Source organism: Arachis ipaensis, chromosome B6 (assembly GCF_059453495.1).
Source record: "Arachis ipaensis isolate K30076 ecotype BB chromosome B6, ASM5945349v1, whole genome shotgun sequence".
Taxonomy (NCBI): domain Eukaryota; kingdom Viridiplantae; phylum Streptophyta; class Magnoliopsida; order Fabales; family Fabaceae; genus Arachis; species Arachis ipaensis.
In genome coordinates this window covers 39,220,278-39,231,316 of record NC_142441.1, presented here as the reverse complement: position 1 = coordinate 39,231,316, position 11,039 = coordinate 39,220,278, and the positions used below count along the sequence as shown (strand labels likewise).

At 36.2% G+C, this 11,039-nt stretch overlaps 1 non-coding gene across 1 annotated transcript; it reads left to right on the top strand.

Moving 5' to 3' along the window:
• Positions 1–705: 705 nt before the first annotated feature.
• On the top strand, positions 706–813 carry LOC148555219 (small nucleolar RNA R71). Its single transcript, XR_015887754.1, has one exon. It is a non-coding gene; the product is annotated as a small nucleolar RNA R71 (small nucleolar RNA).
• The last annotated feature ends 10,226 nt before the right edge of the window (positions 814–11,039 follow it).

Genomic DNA, 11,039 nt, shown 5'->3' with positions numbered 1-11,039 from the left:
ACTAGGAGGAATTTCAGTAACTTTTTTACTCAACTGACCCACTTGTGCCTCCAAATTTCTGATGGAGGCCCTTGTTTCAGTCATGAAACTGAGAGTGGTCTTAGATAGATCAGAGATTATGGTTGCTAAGTCAGAGAGGCTCTGCTTAGATTTCTCTGTCTGTTGCTTAGAAGATACTGGAAAAGGCTTGCTATTGCCAAACTTATTTCTCCCACCATTATTATTATTGAAGCTTTGTTGAGGCTTCTGTTGATCCTTCCATGAGAAATTTGGATGATTTCTCCATGAAGGATTATAGGTGTTTCCATAGAATTATCCCATGTAATTCACCTCTTCTATTGCAGGATTCTCAGGGTCATAAGTTTCTTCTTCAGAGGAGGCTTCTTTAGTTCTGCCGGATGTAGCTTGCATTCCGGTCAGATTCTGAGAGATCATATTGACTTGCTGAGTCAATATTTTATTCTGAGCTAATATGGCATTTTGAGTGTCAATATCAAGAACTACTTTCTTCTGAGTCATCCCATTATTCACAGGATTTCTTTCAGAAGTGTACATGAACTAGTTATTTGCAACCATCTCAATGAGTTCATGGGCTTCTGCTGGGGTTTTCTTCAGATGAAAAGATCCACCAGCAGAGTGGTCCAATGACATCTTGGACAATTTAGATAGACCATCATAGAATATACCTAAGATGCTCCATTCTAAAAGCATGTCAGAAGGACACCTTCTGATCAATTGCTTGTATCTTTCCCAAGCTTCATAGAGGGATTCACCTTCCTTCTGTCTGAAGGTTTGGACTTCCACTCTAAGCTTGCTCATCTTTTGAGGTGGAAAGAATTTGTCCAAGAAAGCATTGACCAACTTTCCCAAGAGTTCAGGCTTTCTTTAGGATGTGAGTCCAACCATATCCTAGCTCTGTCTCTTACAGCAAAGGGGAAAAGCATAAGTCTATAGACCTCAGGATTAACCCCATTGGTCTTAACAGTGTCACAGATTTGTAAGAATTCAGCTAAGAATTGATGAGGATCTTCCAATGGAAGTCCATAAAACTTGCAATTCTGCTGCATTAGAGAAACTAATTGAGGCTTAAGCTCAAAGTTGTTTGCTCCAATTGTAGAAATTGAGATGCTTCTTCCATAGAAGTCAGAAGTTAGTGCAGTAAAGTCAGCAAGCACCTTCCTTGCATCTGCACCATTGTTGTTGGGGTCGGCTGCCATGTCTACTTCTTTTTCAAAAATTTCTGTAAGGTCCTCTCTGGAGTGTTATGCTTTAGCTTTTCTTAGCTTCCTCTTCAGAGTCTTTTCAGGTTCAAGATCAGCTTCAACAAGAATATCTTTATCCCTGTTCCTGCTCATATGAAAAAGAAGAGAACTGAAAAGAAGAAGAATCCTCTATATCACAGTATAGAGATTCCTTTATGTGAGTATAAGAATAGAAGAATAGAAGAATAAGGTAGAGAGAGAATGAGAGGAATTCGAACACAGAGAGAGGGAGAGGGTTCGAATTATGAGTAGAAGAGAAGTGTTAGTAAATAATTAAATAGATAGAAGGAGATGAGAGAGAGTATTCGAATTTTGAAAAGAGGGAGAAAAAAATATTTTTATTTTTATTTAATTAATTAAGTTAGAATTCGAAATTTAAGAAAAGAAATAAAATAAAATTAGAATTTAAAACAATTAGTTAATTAAAAAAAATTTTAAAAAAGTGGTTAGTGGTTTTCAAAAATTAGAAGTGGAAAAGTAGTTAGCTGGTTTTGAAAAAGATAAAAAATAGTAAACTTTTTAAAATTAAAACAAACAAGTCAAGTGGTTAATTGAAAAGGATTTGAAAATAAATTTTGAAAAGATAAGAAGTTAGAAAAAGATTTTGAAATTAAGTTTTGAAAACGATATGATTGAAATTTATTTTGAAAAAGATTTTAAAAAGAAAAATTTAAAAATATTTTATTTTGAAAATTAAAGTTGATGACTTGACTAACAAGAAACTAAAAGATATGATTCTAGAATTTAAAGGTTGAACCTTTCTTAACAGGAAAGTAACAACTTGAAATTTTTGAATCAAAACATTAATTGTTAGTAAAGTTTTCGAAAATGTGAAATAAAAATAAGAAAAAGATTTTGAAAATTTATTTAAGAAATTTGAAAATGTTAAGAAGAAAAATGAAAAAGATTTGATTTTTGAAAAAAAAAAAGATTTGAAAAGATAAAATTTTTAAATTGAAATTTTGACTTGACTAACAAGAAACAACTAAATTTAAAAATTTTTAACTAAATCAACCCAAAATTTCGAAATTTATGAGTAAATTAAGGAAAAGATATTATTTTTGATTTTTTTGAATTAATGAAGAGAGAGAAAAACAATAAAATGACACAAGACATAAGAATTTAAGATCAAAAGAAATAATGCATGCAAGAACACTTTGAATGTCAAGATGAACACTAAGAACTCTTTGAAGATCATGATGAAAATCAAGAACATATTTTTGAAAATTTTTAAGAAAAGAAACACATGCAAGACACAAAACTTAAAAATTTTTAATGTTTAGACACTATGAATTCGAAAATGCATATGAAAAACAACAAAAGACACAAAACAAGAAAAATGAAAGATCAAATAAGGAAAATCATCAAGAACAACTTGAAGATCAAGAAAGAACACATGATGAATTTTCGAAAATTCAAGAAAAATTAAAAACATGCAGTTGACACCAAACTTAAAATTTGACACTAGACACAAACAAGAAACACAATTTTTTTGGTTTTATGATTTTATTAATTTTTGTATTTTCTTTCGAAATTAAAAATAAAAAAAGCTTAAACATAAAATAAAATTACCCAATCTAAGCAATAAGATGAACCGTCAGTTGTCCAAACTCGAACAATCCCCGGCAACGGCGCTAAAAACTTGGTGCACGAAATTGTGATCACACTTTTCACAACTCCTCACAACTAACAAACAAGTGCACTGGGTCGTCCAAGTAATACCTTACCTGAGTAAGGGTCGATCCCACGGAGATTGTCGGCTTGAAGCAAGATATGGTCATCCTATAAATCTTAGTCAGGCAGATTCAATTGGTTATGAGTTTTGATAATTGAAAGATAAATAAAACGTAAATTAAAATAAAGATACTTATGTAATTCATTGGTGGGAATTTCAGATAAGCGTTTGGAGATGCTTTGTTGCTTCTGAACCTCTACTTTCCTATTGTCTTCATATAATCATGCGTGCTCCCTTCCATGGCAAGCTGTATGATCCTCTCAGCGAAAATGGTCCAAGTATGGTTTCTGCACGGTTAATCAACTGTCGGATTTCTTGTCTCGGATGAAAAATACCAGGTACAGCTACCGCACGGCTAATCATTTGTCAGTTCTCACTAGCGTCGGAATAGGATCTCTCTATCCTTTTGAACACTGTCACTGCGCCTAATATTCGCGAGTTTGAAGCTTGTCACAGTCATCCCTTCCCAGATCCTACTCGGAATACGACAGACAAGGTTTAGACTTTCCGGATCTCAAGAATGCTGCCAATTGGTTCTAGCCTATACCACGAAGGTTCTAACCTCACAGACTCGGTCCGTGGATTAGCGACCCAAGAGAATATACTCTGGCTGTCGTCCAATGACTACGTTGAACATCATGTAGACCGCTTGTGGTTGTCAGGCACGCGGATCTTGGCTAAGCGAGTAACGAAGATAGTGGGTGATTGTCATGGGTCACCCCTTCATTTTGACTTAACTGAATTAAGTATGAGAGTATATCTTGGAGAAGAAGTAAGCGTGAATTAAAAGAGAAACAATAGTACTTGCATTAATTCATGAAGAACAACAAAGCTCTGCACCTTAATCTATGAGGTGTAGAAACTCCACCGTAGAAAATACATAAGAGAAAAAGGTCTAGGCATGGATGAATGGCCAGTCTCTCCAAATGTGAAAAATGGCATAAGCTTGATCAGATCCCCGAATACACTAGTAAAAAGTGCTATTTATACTAAACTAGTTACTAGAGATTACAGAAAATAAGTAACTAAGTGTAGATAGTGCAAAAATCTACTTCCGGGGCCCACTTGGTGTGTGCTTGGGCTGAGCATTGAGCTTTACATGTGCATAGGCCCTTGGAGTTAAACGCCAGCTTGGATGCCAGTTTGGGCGTTTAACTCCAGTTCTGGTGCCAGTTCTGGCATTTAACGCCAGAAAAGGGTCTCTGGCTGGCGTTTAGACGGCAGTTTGGGCCATCTAATTTCGGGTAAAGTATGGACTATTATAAATTGCTGGAAACCCCAAGATATCTACTTTCCAACGCAATTGCGAGCGTGCCAATTGGGCTTCTGTAGCTCTAGAAAATCCATTTCGCGTGCAGAAGGGTTAGAATCCAACAGCAACTGCGGTCCTTTCTCAGCCTCTGAATCAGACTTTTGCTCAGGGCCCTCAATTTCAGCCAGAAAATACCTGAAATTACAGAAAAAGACACAAACTCATAGTAAAGTCCAGAAATGTGATTTTTGCATAAAAACTAATAAAAATATAATAAAAAGTAACTAAAACATACTAAAAACTATGTAAAAACAATGCCAAAAAGGGTATAAAATATCGACTCCTCAGTCACGTGTACGCGTCGCTTGGCAATTTCCTATCCACGCGTACGCGCCATGTATGCGTATGCGTCGCCATGCAACTTCACTTCCACACGCGCGCGTCTGTGGCACGTGCGCGTCCATTGATGTACTCCTAATCCTTGTTTCCCCATGCATTCTCCACTTTGCATGCTTTTCTCTTCACTTCTTCCATCCAATACTTGCCTTATGAACCTGAAATCACTAACAAATACATCAAGGCATCAAATGAAATTAAGGTGAGTTAAAATCACCAATTTAAAGGCCTAAAAAGTATGTTTTCATATTTAATCACAAATTGAGGGAGAATTACAAAACCATGCTATTTCAATGAATAAATGTGGGAAAAGGGTGATAAAATCCCCTAAATTAAACATAAGATAAACCACAGAATCGGGGTTTATCAATGTTAAGAAGGAAAGTGCACAACCTCCAAGGCATATTCCATATGAAGAATAGGATGGAATAGAGCAAGAATTGAGTTCCCTTGGTGATGAAGATCATGCATCAAATCTTAGTGATGAAGAATCCTTTGAACTTAAAGAACCTTATCCCGATGAATTAGAAAGCAAAGTGGAGGTAGATTTCTCTCATCCTGCCAATGATGGTTTTAGTAAGGGAGAAGAGTTGGATGGAATTGATGAACAAAGGATTGAATTTGAAAAATCTTGTGAAGAGGTGGAGGTCCTTAGAAAAAGAAGGACGGGAGTTGAATACGCTTTATCAAGATCCTTGGAAGCTTCTTTGCCTAGGTTGTCATTGATGAGTGAATTATTGATGGTATAGAATTTCACAAATGAATTCTCGTTGCAAGTATAGTTTCTAAACCAACAATAATCCTTTCATACAAAAATTTGTTTGTCACAAGTAACAAACCCCTAAAATTAATAACCGAATTATTCAAACCTCGGAAAGTTCTCCCTAGGAATTGTAAAAAAGTGTTCTTGTTATTGGCTATGAAGTATGTTTTGGGGTTTTTGAGTTAAGAGACAAGAAATATAAATTGCAAAGAAATAAACTAACACTAACAAAAGCTCTTGGCAAGGTATGAGAACTAGAAGTCCTATCCTAGCTATCCTTTTCAATTGTGATGAGAATTGTCCATTGCTCCCACTTAGTTAACCTCTAACTATGAAGGAAAGTCAAGTGGATGAATTAACTTGATTCCACAAGTCCTAGCCAAATCATAATGAAAGACTAGCTTTAGTGGCATTCAAGTCAATTAGCAACTTCTAATTATCAATCAACAAAGGAGTTTAATAACTCAAGAGTCACTAATTACTCTACCTAGGCCAAAAGGGGAAAAATCTATTCTAAAATCCAACCAAGCATTTTGTCAAGCACTTGGAAGGCACAAAAGAAAAGCATAGTAAATTGCAAAAAAAGTAAATCTACACTACTCAATTGCAAGGAATTAACAACAATAAAGCAAATCAACAATAAAGGAAATCAAAACATGAATTGCATTAAAGAGAAAATAGAAGAACAAAAGTGCATCAACATAAAAGTAGAGATTACAAGAATTAAATGCTAAACTAGAGAGAGGAGAATTAGAGGAACAAGAATTAATGAAGGAAAAGTAAATCAAAGCATGAAATTAACTTAGATCTAAGAAATCATAATCTAGATCTAACCTAATCCTAATTCTAGAGAGAAGAGAGAGCTTCTCTCTCTAGAAACTAACGTTTCCTCCAAAAACTAAACTCCAACTAAACTAAAGCTATGACTAGATAGTTGATCCCCCTTCAATCCTTGGGTTAAATAGCATCAGAGGTGAGTTGGATTTGGGCCTGGAAAGCCCAAAAATTGCCCCCAGCGGATTGCCTTTAAGTGAGTCACGTGCGAGCACCGACGCGTACGCATCACTTGACAAATTTCTATCCACGCGTACGTGTCAGGTACGCGTACGCGTCGCCATGCGACCTCACAATCCACGCGTACGCGTTTGCTGCGCGTGCACGTCGTTGATCTCATCCCAAATCCTTGCTTTTCCATGATTTCTCCACTTTGCATGCTTTCCTCTCCATTCCTTTGATCCATTCCTAGCCTTTTCAACCTAAAATCACTAACACACACATCAAGGCACTAGTAGAATCAAAGGTGAATCAAAATTAGCAATTAAGGGCCTAAAAAGCATGTTTTCACACTTAAGTACAAATTAGGAGACAATCATGAAACCATGCTATTTCATTGAATAAATGTGGGTAAAAGGTCATAAAATCCCCTAAAATTAAGCACAAGATAAACCCTAAAATTGGGGTTTATCAACCTCCCCACACTTAAACTATAGCATGTCCTCATGCTAAATCAAGAAGGAAACAAAGGGTATCAACATTTATTCAATGTAACTAACTAAATGCAACCTAAGCTATATGCAACTATCTAAATGAATGCAATTGCTAGGTCAAAATAAATCCACTCTCAAGAATACATATATAAAAGCACAAGGGCCAAGGTAATAGCAAATCTAATCCACAATTGAATTGAGTTATTAAATATTTTTTTAAACTTGCAAGAAGAGATGATTATAGGTGAAAACATGTAATTGAGCAATCGAACCCTTACCGGATGTGTATACGCTCTATTCGCTCAAGTGTATAGGGTCGATCCTCTCAATTCTCCTCTAATCATGCTTCCTAAGATTTGTTTTTCATCTAACAATCAACATATATTTCATGTATGCATATTTGTAATGGGGCTAGGGTCAAGGTAGGATGCATATTTGGTCAAGTTGACTTGAAATTTGAATCTTTAATAAGTTTAGACTTCCCACCTAACCTATGTAGCAACCTATACAATTAAGTTCTAATCTAATTACCCATTCTTCACTTTTTCACATACTCATATATTCTTTTTCCTTTTGGTTACAACACATATACATTGATTATTATTGAGCTTCACTTGGGGTATTTTGTCCCCTTTTTAATTACTTTTCTTTTCTTTCTCTTTTCTTTCTATTTTTTTCTTTTTCTTTTGATATCTATATTTTTTTTCTTTCTTTTTATTTTTTCATTTTTTTTCTTTTTGCTTTAACATATACAAAAGTATCAATGCATACGGTTTTATATTTAATTAACTCATGAGCATGTACCCAATTCCCAATATTTTCAACAAAAATACAAAACACACATTTTCCCAACCAATGTCCCAAGTTTCCTACACTTGAATGATACACATTCACACTAGCCTAAGCTAATCAAAGATCCAAATAAATGACATTTATTATTTTTCGCTTAAAGGCTTGTAATGTGCTAAAATTAAGAACAAGTGAGTTAATCGTAGGCTCAAAGTTGGCTAACAATGGAAGATAAAAGGTAAGGCTATTTGGGTAAGTGAGCTAAATGAAGTAATGGCCTCAATCATATAAATGTATGTCTATACCAAATAATGGACATAAAGAATCAAACAAATCAAAGATCACAATCATAGGAAGAGAATAATGCACACAAGAAGAAAATAAAGTAGTTATAAGATGTAACCACATCATTAGGCTCAAAACTCACTAGGTTATGTGTTCTTAGCTCAAAACATGTTCCACAAAATATATATATAATTCAAGCAAGTTCAATGAAAGATTTTTACTCAAATCAACTGGAATGTTAATGCCCTATAGATAATTTTCTCGAAAAATTTCATTATTTTGACTAAGCTTATTATGTATACATATGCAAAAATAAGAAAACACGAGTAAAAATCCTAAAAACCTAAAATAAAATGCAAAAGTGTTGGGATTAGAAACTTGTCACCCAAGAACGCCGAACGGTCTGACGACCTCCCCACACTTAAAAGTTTGCACCGTCCTTGGTGCATCCAAAGATGAGCAAAGGGGTACGACAACTACATGGGTTGCCACCTTCAGCTGGCGGGTCAACCGGTTGCTGCGTGTGCTTTCTTCTGCTTCCGTGGTTGCTTATAATGACTCATCCTGAAATTAGAAGGCAAGATAGTGATAAAAGTAAATGCAAAAGCAAGGAAGCATACATTGTTGGAGTGAGGTACTAATCACTAGAATGGAGTGAGTGACCCAATATTTGACATGAATGAAACAAGTGTGTGAGTTCCAAATTAGGCACCTTTTAGAGCACACACACTATCATAAAGAGCTATGTCACAATTACACAAAAAATGGAACATGCACTTCACTCATCCTAATGTGCTTGAGAGGCTCTAAACTTGTGGGTTACAACAACCAAACAAGCAATAAAGAAGCATGAAAGTATTCAAGCCGAAAACATATGGATGCATATGATCAAGAAGCACAATGCATTAAGGTAAATGCACAACATCAAATATCAAGAAATTGCCTAATCAAAGAAACGAATTCAAATCACATGGTGGCCAAATCATGCATTTCAAAAGGTTAGAACGCTTGAAGGCAATTCTCATTCACTTGGTGTTCACAAACATTAAGCATTAAAAACTCAAACCAAGTAGCAATAGATAACCTCAATCAAAGAGTCCAACAAGGATTATAAGCATAGTGATGTTAAGATAATATCCTTTGTAATACTTAGCAACAACTAATGGTAAACAAGATTAACAATCCAACACCTATAATGAAAAGTATAAAATTAAAAGAAAATTCAACTAACTAATTAACTACCTAAAAGAAATGGTTATGGATGGTGTTTGGTAGTGTTGGATGAGGTATAGGAGAAGGGAAGAAGAAAGGATAAGGAAAGAAATGGAAGGAGGAGAAGAAAAGAAGCGTAGTGAAGGAAGGGCATCCACGCATACGCGTGCATCACGCGTGCGCATCGGAATGGTGCTGTGGAAGTGACGTGTATGCGTGTATCACGCATGCGCGTCGATGGCTTATTTTGAGAGCGACGCATACACGTCGTGTACGCGTACGCGTGAGTTGGTTTGTGCCTCAGGCACAACATTCGCGCGATGCAGGCACAACTCTCGGGAAAAATGTATGGAATGTGAAATTTTGTATCCATGCATGTGCGTGGATTGGCTAAAAAGCTTGGGACACGCGTATGCGTGGATGGTGCCCTGTTTTTCAAAAATTTTTCAAGTTCTTGCACCAAACCAAGCATTCCAAACCTCCAAACAGATACCAAAACACCATAAAACCTTATTCAACATGCTAAACTACCAAATAAACTCAACAAATCAATCAAAACATGTATTTAAACTAATTTTACCAATATGTACAAAAGAGAAAAAGGAAAGGTTTTACCATGGTAGGGTGTCTCCCACCTAGCAGTTTTGTTTATTGTCCTTAAGTTGGACTTATGGGGAGCTCCTCATCAAGGTGGCTTGTGCTTGAAGCTATCCTTGAACATCCACCAATGCTTGAGTCTCCAATAAGCTCCATTCTTCAAATTTAATATCTTCAAGCCTTGATGGAGTTCCGCACAAGCTCTGAGCTCCCAAAGGTGATCCTCATGTATTTCTGGATCCCATATCTTGTTTCTATACCCATCTTCAAGTTGACTATCATTGATCCTTGTGGGTGGTAAGCAAGGTGAATTCTCAATGAAGTGACCAAACATCATCCTAGACCCAAGCAATCTAGTCCTACACCAACCCTTGTAATTAAGCTTTGAGCATCTAACCATAATGAACCTTGATTTACGATGCCAACCACTAACCATCTCCCTTTTGCTCTTAAAGCCACAAATATGTCTAAGTTGACCATCTGTCTCAAGCAAACCGTATTCAAGGGGAATCTTGAAGCTTAAGTATAAGGAATTTACCCACTTGAATGAAAGAATGGATGATGATGGCTTGGGGAGAGGTATTTCCAATGTTCTAGCAAGCTCTACTCCCTTGTGTTCTTCCTTGGTTACCTCCACCTCTTCACAAACTTCTTCACTTTCAATCCTTTGTTCATCAATTTCATCTAACTTTTCTCCATCGCTCAAATCATAAATGGGAGGATGAGAAAAATCTACCTCCACATTGCTCTCTATCTCATTGGGAGAAGGTACTTCAAGTTCAAAGGATTCACCACCAAGAAGATTGGATACATGATCTTCATCTCCAAGGGAACTCCATCCTTGCTTCATTCCTTCAAAGTCTTCATTCAAGAATTGTTTTGGAGGTTGTGCACTCTCCTCCTCAACATCAAATTCAATCCTCTTGGAGGAATTCTCTATGAATTTAGCTTCCTATAGAAGTTCTGCATCTCCTAGGTCTTTAACCACTTCTTCCTTTTCTTCAATGATCATAGGCTTCTCTAATTGTTCCAACAAAAAGCAGCTTCCCTCATTTCCCACCGGAGTTTCCAATCTCTCCTTCATGCTATGCTCTTCATTTGATTCTCCACATGTTGCCATGGGAGTTCTTTGAGTGTCCAAGCATTGGGAGGCTAATCGGTTTACTACCTCGGCCAAGACGGCCATGAATTCTAGTACCTCCCTTTTCATTTCCTCTTATCCTTAAACAAGAACATCAAGGATGTCATCCATTGGAGGTTG